General features: G+C 51.7%; 1 protein-coding gene across 2 annotated transcripts in view; it reads left to right on the top strand.

Annotated features, from left to right (window-relative positions):
- Positions 1 to 15,458, top strand: part of SLC39A11 (solute carrier family 39 member 11) — a 319,790-nt gene that overhangs the window by 249,567 nt on the left and 54,765 nt on the right. Inside the window, exon 13 of one of the 2 annotated variants that reach the window (XM_090061273.1) lies at positions 4,829 to 5,251. The exons of the other annotated variant lie outside the window; for it this stretch is intronic. The gene's annotated coding sequence lies outside the window, so the exon portion shown is untranslated. The remainder of the gene's footprint in view (positions 1 to 4,828; positions 5,252 to 15,458) is intronic. 2 annotated transcript variants of the gene reach the window in all.

The following is a 15,458-nucleotide window of genomic DNA, read 5'->3' as shown; positions in this document are numbered from 1 at the left end:
GCGCTGGATATATTTTACCGTAGGTTGTGAAAACAATTGCGAAGTCTGGATTTCCACCCTTTCCTCCTCCCCCACAGATGGGGAGAGCGCAGGCGGTGGCCGTCGGAAGCTCCTCGGGTTTGTGTAACCCTCAGGTCCAGTGCTAAGCAAACAGCCCTTCACAACAGAAAAGCTGTATTGTTTTGGCCCTGGCCTGCCTGCCCCACGTGAGAGCTGCCCGGCCATGGTCCCAGGATATGGAGTTCAGCCCCAAGGGGCGAGGAAAGGCCGTGAGCACATCTTCCTGGCCCTGCAGGTGGGCTTGGGACGGAGTCGCGGATGGGGCCCTTCTCTAGGCTCGCTATATGCTGCATCCTCCCGGGAGCGTGGAGGTTTGCTGTAGGGTTACAAACAGCTGGATCCTGCTGACGGGGTTAGAGAGGCAGCAGAGACCTTGCCGACTGCAACCTCCTTCCTGCTGGGCTTGCAACCAGGAAAACCCCTGCAGGCCAACGCCATTGTGAAAGCAGGATTTCCCGGGAGCAGCCCCGTGCACCGCCAAGCGCTCGCTCGCATTGATAAGCAAGGCTTGTTTTGCTGACTTCCTGGACTCCTTCCCCCCTCCTGGGATGCTCGCTGTGCGGCTGCGGCTGCTCTTGGAGAGGACAGAGTCCTCATTGTTAAGGCTTCAGCCCCTCTGGCTCCCTGTCTGGAGCAGCCCAGGTGGCCGGCAGACCCATTCTCTCCCTGCAGCCCTCTGGCTCTTGGGCTTTAAAACAGTCCGATCCTATTCAGTTCCTCCCCCACACCCAGTCAGTATCCTCGTGCTGCTTTTCTATGCAATGGCTCAGCTTGTTGCCCGGCTCGTGGGGTTGCCCTCTGAGGAACGTGTGAAAATACCGAGCGCTTGACTTCAGACACTTCTGCAACGTGATTCTTTTGGTTTTCCCTTGTATCTGGTCCAAACCCCCTTTCCTTCAGCTGATACGACGTGGTGTTGGAGGGGGCGGGGGGTCCTCTGCCCCCAACGAGTCCAGTCTGCAACCTTCACAGTGCTAGTGGCAAGGGCAGACTTTTGGGCATTCGGGGATTTGGGCAGGTTTCATCTTTGGTTCCTGATCTGCTGACTGCTTATGCCATCTGTATCTGTGTCCTGTGAATTGGGACTTCCTTTGTCTGCTCAGATGGTTTTGTTCCTTGTGTGTAATGCATAGCCCAGCAGGTCCCCATCTCAGGTGAGGTCTGAGTACAGTAGAAGGGATGGTTTTATAGATTATTTTACTGTAAAGTATTGCAACTGCAAAGCGGAGACTGGAGCATCTGCAGAAACTGGTGGTAACTTATGCAAAAGATGGTGGGTTCCAGCCAGAGCTTTTCCAACAGCATTTTCATCCTTCCCCTTAGCAAGCAGAAATTCTTATCTCCTGCTTCTCCAGGGGCTACTTGTTGCCCCTTGCCTTCTGTGCCTGCATGGGTGCCAGGGACCACACCTTGCTCTCACCATCTGTGTACCATGGTGCAGCAGTCTGGGTGCCAGGAAGCAGCTGGTGCTATCGGGCATCAATCCTGGCATCCCACAGAGCTCAGGTGGGCTGCATTTCATCCAGAGGGGATGGCTCCATCAGCTGTGGAGTACAGAAAACCTCTGAAAAACTTGAGCTGGAGACCTTGCGGCTCTGAGAGCTACCATGTTCCCTGGGATGTCGGTGTGCTGGAGCTGATATCGGCTTGGCTACTCCAGCAGCTGTGATGACCCCTTTCTTCCCCCTGGCCTCTCTCTCTCTGCGGCATGGGCGATGTGATTTCCTGGGACTGTCTTCATAGTGGTGGGGGCAAGCTCTCCCACCTGATGTGCAGAGGAAGGGTGCCAGGCTAACCCCTGTGGCACTGGAGTCCTTTTGCTTCTCCCCCAGAACTGGTAGCATGTGAATAAAGGCTTCCCATCCCCGCAGTCCCCATGACCCATCCCGATGCCCGGCCTTTGCTGCTGGGTCCGATAGGAGGGGGCACTAGAGACCCAAAGTGCTCTATGGGCATTGGCTTCTCTTGTGGTGAGAAAAGTGCAGGCTCCATGCATGGGTCCAGGACTCCTTGACACTAATCCCCTGTTCAGGAGCTCTTGCTTTGCATCCATCTGCCCTGAGAAGGGTAATGGAGAATATCTTGCCTTCCCCTGGCTTTCGGATATCCTGTCTTTTATTTGTGGCCCAGCGGGACTCCTGTCTTCCCAGGGGCAGCCTGGGTATCCAGCGTGCCGACTTCCCTCCCCACATGCCTTGCTGCTGATGCGGATACTGCGCATGCATCTCATGGCTCTGCAGTCGCCAGTGACCCCTAGCGTCTCCCCGGCCGCTCTGCAAGGATTGCAGCAGGATGTAGTGAAAGCCGCAGCGAGCAGTGGCTGGCAGCTCTCTTCTGGGAGCGGGTGCATTGGGGAGGAGTTCGCATCCGTACTTTCAGAGCTGGAGGCGTGTATTCGCCTGGAGAACACAGTCGTCTTGAAGCATAGCGCCCTTGCCTTGCTCTCTTGGGACTCTGTACTTCTCTGTGCAAAGCTAACTAACTACCTGGACCTAACACCTGGGCTAAGGACAGAAGTTGCACATAAACTGGTATAAATGATTGGAAACTGGTTCAACGCTGCAACACAACAGAAGTTCAGCGTTGAACTCTTTCAGACTGGCTGAAACCAGTTTAAGATAAACAGGGTGGATGTAGTGTCAGACTTAACCGATTTTAGGTTAAAATTGTTTATTGAACTTCTGTCCCCGGTCCCCCACCGGATTCAAGTTAACTCACAGTCCCCCTGCATCCCAGGATGCTTTGCACCTCCCCCTCAGAGTGGGCAGGCTAGGCTTGGCCCAAGCTGTCTGCTCCAGCCAAGCCAAGAGGTGTGCTCTAGCGCCCACCGGCTTCTGGCCTGGGCCACTGCAGGCATGTGGCTGCATTTCCAGAATCAAAAGTGCATGTCCGTTCATTTGCTTATCGGTTCAATCTACGCAGTTTAGATTAACCTGAGAAGACTGAATTGATTCAGCCCTGGCTTTTTGACTGTGCGTACTTAGTGGCAGGGACAAAACACCCATCAGCAATACGGACTCTCTTGCTCTGTCCCGAGTGACAGCTCCTGCAAGTCGAACACCATTGAAACATGCCTTTCTCTTTTTGAGAAAGGGAGTTACCCCAAACCCTCAATGCCAAAGTGGTGGGTTTGGGGAAGGGGTGCCTGTCTCTTCCACAGTTGACTTGGCTTTGTTAAAGCAGAAAACAGCATGGGTGGAGGGTGTGTAAGGAGAAACTGCAGCGTCAGAGCTTAGATTAGCTGTGCTGGGTGGCTCTGGGCACTTCTTGGCTTGAACGGTTGGCTTTAAGTCCTCTGGCAAATCTTAAATATCGGCAAGGTGAAGGATTTTCAGGCCGAGCTGGGGGAGAGATGGAGATACCCCCCCCCACCCCCAAGCCCTGTTGTGTGCACAGGCTTCGGTGAGCACCTGCCATTGAACACCTGGAGCTCCTTGTACCTGTGCAAGCCTGTAGAGAGGACGGACCAATTTGTGGCAAATGCTGTGGGCAGCAGGGACGTAGGGACATTGCTTTGAGGCTGAGCAAAGCTGTGTATTTGGGAGGAGCAGGTTGGATTTAAAAGCGCCTGTCTTGATGCTCAACCTGATGGTTCATAACCCAGTTAAACCTTGGCATAATTTCTCACATGAAGGGACCAGAGACCTCTTAATGAACCTTTTGAAGGAAGCAGCCTTGCTAGATAGGATTAGGACTAGATTAGCGGGGACCCTGTATGATGGTATCTCATAACCCCAGGGTTGCCTTTTGCAAACGGCTCTTTAATAACTTAGAGCTGGGGCATTTGAAGCTGCCCCCTGTTTTGTCCACTCTTTTGCTCCTAGTTGGACTAGCTTGGCGTCTTTAGGATCTGATTAAATGCTTTGATATTAAACCTATCCGACAGCGACTGCCTCAATCTAAGGGGAGAGAACGGGAGCGTTGCAACCTCCTCTTAATGGACTTTACTGCCTGCACCGCGGTAGAAGGGAATGACCTTAAATTTGTGACTGCTGTAAACCCCACCCCCGCACAACTTGAACTTGGAGTTGGGGGTTGCTCTCGTTGGTGTGTGCTGCCATCTCGAGGCCGTTTTCTTGCAAGGGTTCGAAGAGAAGAAATCTTGCCCTCTAGCGTCCCTGGGATGATCGGTGCAGCAGGGCCTTTTTCTGCAAGTGCCGCTGGGAATCCTGTCTCCAAAGCAGACCAGAAAGCGAATGTGTGGTGTTTTTAGGGTTTGTCCCCACTTCATTGTAAGCAGGCTGGGAGTCGATGGGATCCAGGCTTGTTCTGGGGAGTGGGGCTGCAGAAGCAGTCTAGACATGGGAACTCAGTCCCTACATTTTGGTACTGGCTGCAGGGAGACCAACACAGGGGTGCTGGGACTGAGCCTCTTTGGCAATGACTTGCTTTCCTAAAGCTGTGGTGCATTGCCTGCAGCTACTGACAGGCCTTGCATAGGGACAGACATGGAGATGAGGGATATGTAGAGCAGAGCGGGAAGAGGAGCAGGCAGGTAAAGAATGAGGGGCCTTGGAGGAGAAACTAAACTTTGGGAGAGGCAAGAAGGAAACAAGCAGAGATTTGAGGACTAGATCCAGGTGGGATGTGATGGGTGTGCACAGTCCTTCAGTCCCACGTGCCTGAGGAAGGGTGCCTGTGCCCGAATGCTTGCGAATAAAGAACATTTTTTGTTGCAAATATCTAATACCTATTTTTTGCAAATATATAATAAAAGATATCGCCTCCACCACATGTTTTTGATTCTACAATCCTTAAATGCTTTCAGATGGTGCTGGCAGGTGCTTTTTGTCCCTGTCTGTTGTGCCCTTGAAGCCCAAACCTGTGCATGCTGCCAGGACCTGACGTGGGCAGCCCATGCAGCTGGCAGGAGAGACTGCTGCGGATGCAGCTCCCTGGATGGAGACAACAGGGGAGCGAGGAATAGGAGGTTACTCTCATGACGTCCAGGATGGAGCAGCAATCTCATGGTTGTGGACAGCTCTCAGCAAGTGGAGGAGGAGATTGGATTATGTGGAGACGGATAATCAGCATCTGCCTCTGGGCGGGGGTGCAGGACTGCACACAGACGACCAAGAAGTCCAGGCTTGTTGCGTGGTCCATGCCAACGAGGGGATCTGCGTTCTGCAAATCCAAGATGATCCGTCCTACGCCAAAACCAGTGTCCTTCCAAGGCATCCTCCCTGGCTAGGTGCTGTGTCTCTGCATCAGGTTTGCAGAACTGTCCATTTTATTGCCATAGCTCTGCTCTCGCGTCTGTGTGTCTCCCCACCACCCCGAACAGCCGCAGGCTTGTGATCCCCCTTCATTAGGGTCCTTGGGGCCTTCTCCGGGCCACAACATGAAGGTCAGGTGCTTTGCTCAAAGTGCATCTCGATGGAAGAGCCTCCACAGGTTAGACTGGTTACCAGCTTTCAAAGTAACCCTCTTGCTCCTTCATTTGGAGTATCCTGTGAATTTAAATGTTTTACCCCCTGAGCAGTCTTGTTTGCTCACAGGGATGGGGGGAGCGCCAATAAGTGTTTAAAACATTAGCATTTTAATGCCCAAAGTTAATTATGTTCACTAATGGATTTAAAAAGGTAAAATTAGATCTGGCACTTATTAATATTCATGAACTCACCTCAAAGTATGAGCCGACAGCATGATGCTCTGAAGTCTGTGTGGGTTGCATGCGTGTGTACGCATGCACACGCATGCTCTCCAGATGGATTATTTTAAGATTGTTCTCCATGTATATTTTGAGCCTGGTGAGTGTGATCGGTGGGTGGGGGGCTGATTTAAGAAACGAAATCAGAGCTCTGGTATGTTGATGAAGGGGATGGTGAGAGGCGGATGCCTGTGCTCGTGATGTCCCCAGGGGTCCCTTTTGTGTCCCTAATTCCTGCCCCTTCCAAACCAGCTCGGCACACAGGATTTCCACAGGACAGCCGCTTGATGGCAATGTTGCTCCATGCCTGCTCGCTGTCCCATGTTCGGGCTGCCCTGAAAAAACCAAAATCAGGTGTCCTGAGCACTGAGGGCTGCTTGGTGCCTGCTAGTCTGTGTGACGCAGCGTTATCTGGGGCACTGTCCCGTGTTGCCAGTCGGCTTGGTCCCCGTGAGCGATGACCAGCAGCATCTTTCAAAATGTAGCCTTGAGTTCCTCCTGGTTCCTCTCCTCTTGAATGGCTTTTGATTTGCTCCTCCCTTGCTCATGTGTGGATGTGCATATGGTCTGGATGACTGTCGCTTCCACCCCTCTCCCTGTGCCCCGAATGCATCGCTGATCAGATAGGATTTCTTTGAATGCATGGGGAGATGTGGCCTGTTTTAAAAGCAGGCAAAATGGCACTGGTTTTTAAGTGCAAAACATAGGGTAGTTTGGGAGCTGTGACCAGGGGAAGGCTCCAGTTTTCTCTTCTCTCTGACCTTCCTGTTCAGAAGTGACTTCGATCCATGCAAAGTAATGTTCCTGTAGGAGCAGTGGGCTTTTTGGGATGGTCAGGACTTGGCTGGTATCACGGCATTTCCAGGAAGGGCAGTGCTGTGTCATGCCACGCATGGAGGAATTGGTCCTCCCCATGCTGTGGTCCTGGGAGCAGGGAGGGCTTGCTAGGATTGCTAAACAACACCTGGCGACCTTGCATCTAGCAAAATCTCCCGTATCTTGCAGCATTGCGTGTGTACAGTAGATGCATATGCAGTGCCCAGATCTCTTGTCTGCAGCATGTTGTGACATGGGGCATGTTAAACACCCCAAAAGCATCTGCTTGCAAATCTCCCTGGCTTCCCCCACTGCCTCGCCATCTCCCCACCCTCACCTGGCAGGCCTGTACCTTTCTGCGCAGAGGCAAGTGAGTAGCCGCCTGCAGCTCCCTTTCCCAGGCCCCTTTGAGACGGCCCCCCAGATATTCAGTGCCCCTCTGGCTTTGCCTGCTTCCATCCATCCCTCTGAAAAAATAATATCCCGGGAGCTGAAACACTGCTCCGCCTCGCTGGGGAAAAGCAGCTTGCAACAAAGGCCATGCTCCCTAGAGAACTCATGAGCTGCAAAAAAGGCTCTATTTCTACTGCAGTCCCCCTAATCTGGGAATGGTCCCTGTGCTGCATGTAGGAAAGCCACTCTCCCGACAGCCTGCCTGCTTAATTGTTTTAAGATGCAGCATTTTTTAATGAGTGGCTTCTTCCAAGAACATGTGTTAGTGTGTCCGGACCCTCGAGCTCCTGGATGCTTGGGACAGTCCCTTCAAACCCTGCCTGTTGGGCAGGCAAGAAAAGGGCCAGGCTTCTCTGTGAATTTGGAGTCACGCCGTTGAGTTAATTCGGGTTTGCACTGCCTCTGGGATGCTGCTCCCAAGGAGCAGGGTGGAGGGAGAGCTCGGGGAAGCGCTCGCCTAGTGAAAGGCTGCACTGTTCAGCCTGCCCGGGTGCTCTTTGCCGCCGATTGCATTTGGACATTACGTCTGCAAATTCCAGGTTTCCATGGCATTTGCATTCCCTTCCCGTACCCGTCCGCCTCGGGGAGCTGGAACGAAATGGGTGAATGTTGGCTTCGGATGGGTTTCTTCTTTTTGCAGCAGGACATGGGGTCCTTCTGCCGCCAAGGAGCGGTTCTCCAGCTCTCTGGGTCTTCTCCCAGGCAGAGATGCGAAAGATACTTGAAGCGTTTTGGCTGCTGACCTCTTGTGATGGGTCCACAAAGCCTGTTCGCCCGCAAGTGTTGCACACACATCAAAGCATCCTGTCCTGCAAAGCAAACCGAGCCCCAGGTTGTATTCCTGGCTCTAGCAGTGACCCCTTAGACAGGACACCTCACATTTTTGTGCTTCGAGATAGGTATAGATATTTTTTTTCCCCCCCTCCATTCCCTTTTTTTCTCCCCTTTCCTATTCAGTTAAAACCATCCCATGCTCTCGGCCTGTCTGCCACCATACAGCTTGCAGCCAGAGTGCTTTAGGGGTGGTTGGGTTTTTAACCTGCTCGTTTAAACCGGCAGCCCATTGTGCAGACGGGCTGCTTTGGGCTGAAACCAGCCGTGTTTTGGTTTGAATCAGAAGCTGGTTTCTACCGAGTGCAGCAAAGCCACTGTGACTTCAGAATAGCTGTAACCGGATGGGGACTTTGCACTGGTTTAACTGACTCGGTTCCTCTGCGTGGGACCAAATGGGGCCTCCACGCTGGCTATTCATGGTGCCTATGGGCTGCAGTCAGCCCGAGCTCAACGCCAGCACGTCCATGCCTTTTTATCTGGTCTTGGCTCGTGTGGCTTTCTGCTGCAAAGGTGGTTTCACCAGAGGCATTTCTTCCTCCTGCGAGCCAGTCTCCCTGGCAAGCTGGCCGGGGTGCCCTGCAAGCAGCGGGAGAGGGCCCATGTCCTTTGGTTCGTGGCACTCACTCTCTCTTGCTATTTTCCATGTACAAAAATACCCGCTTTGTGCTCCGTTTCCTCTTTCACATCGAGGGACTGGAGGGGAGGAGGAGGGAAGGAGAAAACCAACCAAAATATCCTCCGACAAAAGGCAGAAGGTAGCTCTTCAGATCTGAGCCCTCCTGATTCGCTGAAGGCAAAACCCTCTGGGGCTTTCAAGGGAGAAATTAAAACACTGGCGCTTTCTCTTTCTTTAGAAGAGCAAACAGGAGCGGTTCCCACTTCCTCTCGCTCGTAAACAAAACCAGCCCCGCGTCTCCAGGACGAGCCCTGCCAGGAGACTTTCCTTCCCAATTGTTTGATTTCTTTCTTTCTTTCTTTCCCTCTTTGAGTCCTGATTTGTATTCGCGAGAGGCTGGGACACAGGCTGGTGGGATTCAAGAACAGGCTTCGTGCAGATCTTACGCTCAGCTTATGCCTTTTCTGTTTTTTTTTTCTCTCTCTTCCCCTTCTCCATTTGTCTTGTCCATCAGCCTTTCCTATCTCTTATTTATATGCACGCGTTTTTGCCCTACAGCTATCCCCAGTTTGCTTTTGGCTCAGTGGATGTGCAGCCAAAGCACTGAGTAAAGTAGTTTCTTTTCTACCTCCTGCTATTGAGATACAGATAATCGGTAGATGTCTATATCTATATCTTTACTTCCTGGCTCTGGAAACAAGGAGCTCCTATTCTGTGACTCAGCTTGAATGTCTTAATGATGAATAATAAGTGCAGTTCAGTCTTATGAAGAAATCGAGGCAGAGCTGGGTGAGGTGACATGACCAAGGCTATGCAAGCAGTCAGTGGCAGAGACCAGAGGACCGTATAGCATCGCTCTCCTTTGGTATAGTGAGCGGCGTGCTAGGGGAGGGGGCTATGCCAGGTAGGTGCATTTGACTGGGAAACGATGTGGTGTTCTCCCAGTTATCTGCTTTGCATGTGAGCGGGGATCCTGCCCTTTCTGCAGCACAGCGAGATCCATTTCAGCTGTGGCCACGTGTATTCCCATGGGCAGCTGGAAATAGAAGCAGTAGATAGCTGTATATCTATATAGATAGATATATTTTTTTTACTCCTATCTCACATCTTCCATAGGCATTGTGCAGCCATCAGTGCACTGCAAACCCGTATCCTAGACGGGGGCTGAGGCTTGCCACAGCAAGTGGATGGAGCAAACACCACTGTGCATGACCAGACCATACTTTTGGAGGATTTTGTTTCCCCTTTTCTCCGCACATGAAAATCTGTCCCCACCTCGGTTGGAAGCGGGAGTGGAGCAATGCCTGCTCCCAGCTCGGCGGTGCAAAGTGGTCATCCGTGGCACTTCCCTGCCTGATCCAGGCTAGCTCGGCCCATGTCCAATCTGGCATGTTCTCATCTACGCGGCAGGGTCAGCATGGGTGCAGCTTCTGGCATTGCTCCCCTGGGGACTGTTCCTGGGAGGGAGAGGGCCCCAGCCTTTATGATTTACACATTGTGCCCCACGCTTCGCTTCCAACCGCAGTTGACCTGAAGCACTTGCATGCGCTCCCCAGGTTGCTGCTTCTGTCACGTTGTCATGCCCACAGGCCCCAATGGCAGGACTTTGCACAAGAACAGACCTTGCCTGAGTTGGCTGAGGAAGGGGCGTTATTGCTATTTTACAGCTGGACAACTGAGGCATGGGATGGGGACAGGACTGCCTAGAGCCAAACAGGTATTGGTTTAGTGGCAAAAGCCATCAGGACTTATGGTAGAGGTGATATCTTTTATTAGACCAACAAGCTTTTTGCAAAAAACCCCCCCCCAAAAACTTGCAATTTATTTTTTGTTGTTGTTGCTAGATATGAGTTGGTCTAATAAAATATCACCTCTACAGCAAGTCCTGATTGTAGAGCCAAACAGCATTTGTGGGTCAGCCAGGATTTGACCCCAAAGCTCTTGGTGCCAGTCCAGCCTCATCCACATCCTCCCCGTGGCCCTGTATCTCTGCAGTCTCTCTCTAGCTTTCAGTCATGTTGCCTTGAGGAGAAATGAGTCTTCTTTTTGAACGAGTTGGAGGATTGTGATTTCCCTTCCAAGAGTTTCCACTCTGCAGAGCATTTCCCTCCCCCAGCCCTGTCAGGGAACAGTGTCCAATTTGAGGGAGGATGGTAGGGGGAGAAACGCAGCCTCAGCATTACTGACCCGAGTCTGGGTCTGTGTGGGCAGCTCGCCGTGCGGACGGGGGAGGAGCACCAGCCTTTTCCCACATCCCCTTTGCGACCAGGATTTCTATGTGCAACTTTGTTGTGAGTTGTGTTCTTGCATCCCCTGCCCGAGATTATGAAATGGCCGGAGATAATAAATATCAGTGAGCAAGCAGGCGTAGGCAGGAGGGGAAGGGTGAAAGAAGAGAGGGATTTAAAGGGCAAGGACAACTCCATGCACTTGCAATGCTCCAGTACCTTGGATATGGTGAACCAGTTTGTAGTCTGTGCCTGGCATAAGCAGGGGTTGCTGTCCTGTGCCCCGCTGCCTTTGCATACCTTGTATTGCGTGTGCCTGGAAGTGCAAACCATCTCCCAAAGGCAGCAGGTGGCTGGATGAGGAGTTGTCACTGGGCTTGGGGCCTAGGCTGACTGATAAGGTCAGGGTGGGACCTCCCATGCCCCGTTGCTGACTCCCTGAGTCATCCCTGTCCCTCCACAGGCCAGCTTTGAAATCCTTTCCCAGGAACCAGTTTGGTCAGAGTCTGCAATGTACTCCCTGGTTCTGGGAACAAGGAGCTCCTACTTTGACTCAGCTTGAAAGTGCAGTTCGTTCTTAAGACGTATATTATTCATCATTATGAAGACATCGAGGCAGAGGTGGGTGAGGTGACATGACCAAGGCTATGCAAGCAGTCAGTGGCAGAGACTAGAGGACCGTATAGGACCGCTGCCCTTTGCTATGGTGAGCGGAGTGCTAGGGGAAGGGACTATGCTGGGTAGGTGCATTTGACTGGGAAAAGATGTGGCGTTCTCCCAGTTATCTGCTTTGCATGTGAGCGGGGATCCTGCCCTTTCTGCAGCACAGCGAGATCCATTTCAGCCGTGGCCACGTGCATTTCCACGGGCAGCTAGAAACAGAAGCAAGACACCACCTGTGAGCACCTTGAAGTGGCATCTGGAGTTTGCTTCTCCTATTTCCTATTGCAAAGGAAGCCCAGAAAGCTGCTCAAACTCCCAGACCTTTCCAGCAATGGCAGGGGCCGGCTAGTCCCCCATCCCAGCCATCGGCTCTGTCACGCTCTCTCTCCATCGTCGGGTTGGTTCAGTCTGTGCTAGCTCCCTTCAACCTTACGCTCTCCAGGAGCTAGTCTAAGTCGGGAAGCTGCATTTCTCCCTTTGCCTTGAACAGGGCTCCGTATCTCTCCAGATCCACGTTGCCCCTGGGTTGATGGGCTGTGTGCTTCAAGCACGTTAGTGATGCCCCGGCTTTGTGCAGCCGTTTCTAAATGCAGGGATGACTTGTGCCCTTGCTGACCCACTTTGGTGTCTGTAATGCAGGAAGGAAATATAATTGCTCATGTCCTAGGGATTAACCTGGGAGAACAAGGTGCTCTGAAAACGAATGCATCCCTTTAACTGTATTCCTCTCAGGGAAGAAGTAGGCTCCTGCTTTTTAACAGATGAGGGATACCAATAAGACACAAAGCAGTGAAAACTTGGCCTGTCTGCAGCACTGGATTCCCAAGGTTTTGCTCCAAGGCGCCCCCCCCCCCCCCTCCCCCAGTCTCTGGCCGTGGGTGTGTTCAGGTCTTGAGCTGCAGCCCACCCCTCCTTAGCCCGAACTCGCTGGTGAAGTAGGTTTTTATCTAGATCAAGGCACAATAAAAACCAGAGAAAGTGGCTGGTGTCAGTAGGTGTTGGGCAGGGAAGGGTGTTTCACTGGGACCCATAAGAGAAGAGATGCTGCCTGCGAGCGGCGATGCACGGAGACTCTTCTGACATGGCTGGGCTGCTTTTTCAGGCATCCCTGCGCATTGGCATTGAAATACTAAGGTGCCTTTTCCAGAGTGCGGCTTACTTTCTCCTAGACCTTTACCTGGCAAGTCTTTCCATCCTGAGGGTTTTTTCCCACCCCCTCCTGCTTGCAAAGCAGCTTACCTGACAAGCCATAAATCCTTTCTTCCCTGAGCGAGGGCAGGGGCAGGGAATCCAGCAAACCTTTGATGGCAAATTTATGGCTGAGTTAAGAGTTGGTTCCCTTCCGTCCCTAGTAAAACATGTCTTTTCAAAGCCAACTATGCAGGAGTTGCGCTGCAAAAGGAGCAAGCACGGATACCTTTGCATTGCTTACAGCCTCGGTGAGCAATGCCTGTCCTTCTTGGTAAAGGCTGTCGTTTCTCGCTCGGTGCGTCTCGACCTTTTTGGACACAGCATCCTTCCATCGCTTTGTGTATCGAGGGGCTCTGCATTTCAAAAACTAATTTATTTGTTAGAGGGCTCAGGTAATGGGGCTAGGGAGCAGCCAGGCAGGGAGAGCCAGAGCCTATCTTGCTTTTTCTTATGTCCTCACCCTTCCTGTGGCATCCTTCAAAGGATCTTGGTGCACCCTGGTTGAGAATCACTGTCTTGTGTACTCGGCATCTGTAGCTCTTATGTTCCTGGTTCATTGTTTTCATGAAAGTGTTGCTCTTTTCTCATAGGAATAATGGATTTTTTTTTTCTTGTGAAGTTTCCTTTTCAGTGCTGATGTACACCCTACAGTTAAGCATATGCGTGTACAGGTTAATTATTTTTTCAGTGCTGATGTACACACTAAAGTAAGTGTGTGTGTGTGTGTGTGTGTGTGTGTGTGTGTAGGTTAATTTATTCTTTGCAGCTGCAGAGTCTGATTTCCATACCCTGCGTCATACCGTAAGGTCACCTCGAGCCTCGTCGCACACAGTTTGCCAAAGTAAACTTTACATTTTTGTTTTTTAATGCAAGTAAGTTTTGCAGATGTGGTATTGAGAGTATCATGAGACTATTGAGATGCTTATGGAGATGCTGTCTTATGGTGCTGGATGGTGGCAGGGCCACGGCTCTGGAGCATACCCCAGTTGCCCCTTTGGAAAGGAGGGATCTCTGGCATGAACCCAAAGAGTTTGGGAAGTGAGTCTGTCAAACCTTTTTGATCAACCTGCTGTTAAGTGAATCGTTCCCAGTTGGAGAGCAGCAATGGGGGATCATCTAGGTGATTCTTCTCAGCTTGGCTGGCTGGAAAATGAAGTGTGTGTGTGCACGTGTGTGCAAGGGGAAAATATTCATTTCCATAACCTAAGAAAATATCAGGAAACATTTTATTTAAAACCAAGGGAAATGTTCAAATAGAATCACTCTTTTTTTTTTTTTTTCCCTCCTCTCCCCATCTTTCCTTCCCTGCTTTCCTCCCATCCCTTCTTTTAAAGGAGAGGAACCCAAAACCAGAGGAAAACAATGATCAGGGGGTTGGTGCATTAAAAAATAAAAGGAAAGCATTATGCATGCAGCCCTTGGCAAGCAAACTTCCCACCCTTGGGAGAACCATGTCGCCCCACCTTAGCCCAGGCTGGCAGGGCAGCTAGCCCCTGCCAAGACAGTCCCGGTCCAAGGGTCGAGTCTCGCTCCCCGGGTGAGAGCTGCTTGGTGTTTGTTTGCGGTATTTTCCCTGTGCCTGGCAGTGGGAGCGCAGCTCCGATTCAAGCGGTTGTGATGTCAACAGAGGCAGAGCACACCTTGATGCGGACATCTCCTGCTCCAGGTGCCTGCAGAACTGGTCTGGCCTCTCTGTCAGCTGCAGCGTGTCCCCAGAGGTCTGTGCCAGTTCCAGGATGCTGCAGAAACGAGCAGTGCTGCAGAGTGCAGGGTCTGAGTGTGCAAAGGCTGCAGGATCAGCCTTTTCGCTGCTCACGCGAGATGCAGAAACGCCTTTTTCCAGAATAGCAAGGACTGTGGTCTGTTACCTCTACCGTAGAGCTCTGAATAATGTGAAGTCCTAATCCATGGGGGAAAAAACACCCGTGGGGAAGCGGTTGCAGGTCAGGAGCTGTATCAAAGCCGGTGACGAGAGTGGTGTGGGGATCTTGGGCATCTGGGCAGAACTGCATGTGTTCCCAAATGGCACGTCACTTTGGCAGTGGGATTTGCAGAGATGCCGGGCACCAGTAACTGTGGGTGCTCTTTTCTGGTTCTGGGTCATGGGCACACGGGCTTCAGAGGTTCATTTAATAGTCAGCATGCCCCTTTGTTAGGAGCCATGGGCTGGCAGTGACTGCATTGCCTAGCCGTGTGTGTCGTCATGCCCCAGACATCTGCTTTCTGATGAGCTCCCCTAACTGGTGTTGCTCACTTTTTCTAATAAACTACTTTTTTTTTTTTTTCCCAAATCATCAAAAAAATGCACAGTGTGACCTTGGCACAGGGCTTGGAAATCCAGTCTGGGGATCCAGGAGGGTGGGGGGTGGCAGTGCCAATTGCTGGTCCATGAATTGTCTCAAGGAAGCAAACCACCATTAGCTTTTTAGAGGGTCTGGGGCTGCCTGTCCTGATCGGTAAGGAGGAGTGCACGTTTTTGACAGGTTGACACCTGTCTAATGGTTAATCTGTTGTTTTGTCAAAGGTTTATAGAGCCTGGAGGCTGCTTAACACTCCCTAACACCCTTGTGCTGGGTGAGACTCCCTCTCTGTCGTTTGTTTAACCCCGAATGGGAATTGTGGCTAAGGTAATACTTTGTCCCCATCGTACCCTATGCTGGTGGCATGAAGATTATCAAAGGTTGTGATGAGCAGCCTCCCTGTAGACCTGGTCAAGTGTTAGGCATGGTGTGGTGCTTTGCAAGCATGGGAGGGCAAAGGTCTGTGCCCAAGGCACTGGCAGTATAAATCATTTGGAGGCTTGCAGGGAACGGGTGTTGGGACAGGACTGGATTACAGAGATCTCCATTTGTGCTCGAACCCCTGGGCCATGCTTGTCAGAGGGACCTCTTTGCATCAGCGGTGTGGTAGAGGCCCTTGGGGATATAAATGCCGGGGACACCTTTTG

Source organism: Crocodylus siamensis, chromosome 8 (genome assembly GCF_052110815.1).
Source record: "Crocodylus siamensis isolate JL-2025a chromosome 8, ASM5211081v1, whole genome shotgun sequence".
Classification (NCBI taxonomy): Eukaryota; Metazoa; Chordata; order Crocodylia; family Crocodylidae; genus Crocodylus; species Crocodylus siamensis.
This window is presented reverse-complemented; position numbering and strand designations above follow the sequence as displayed.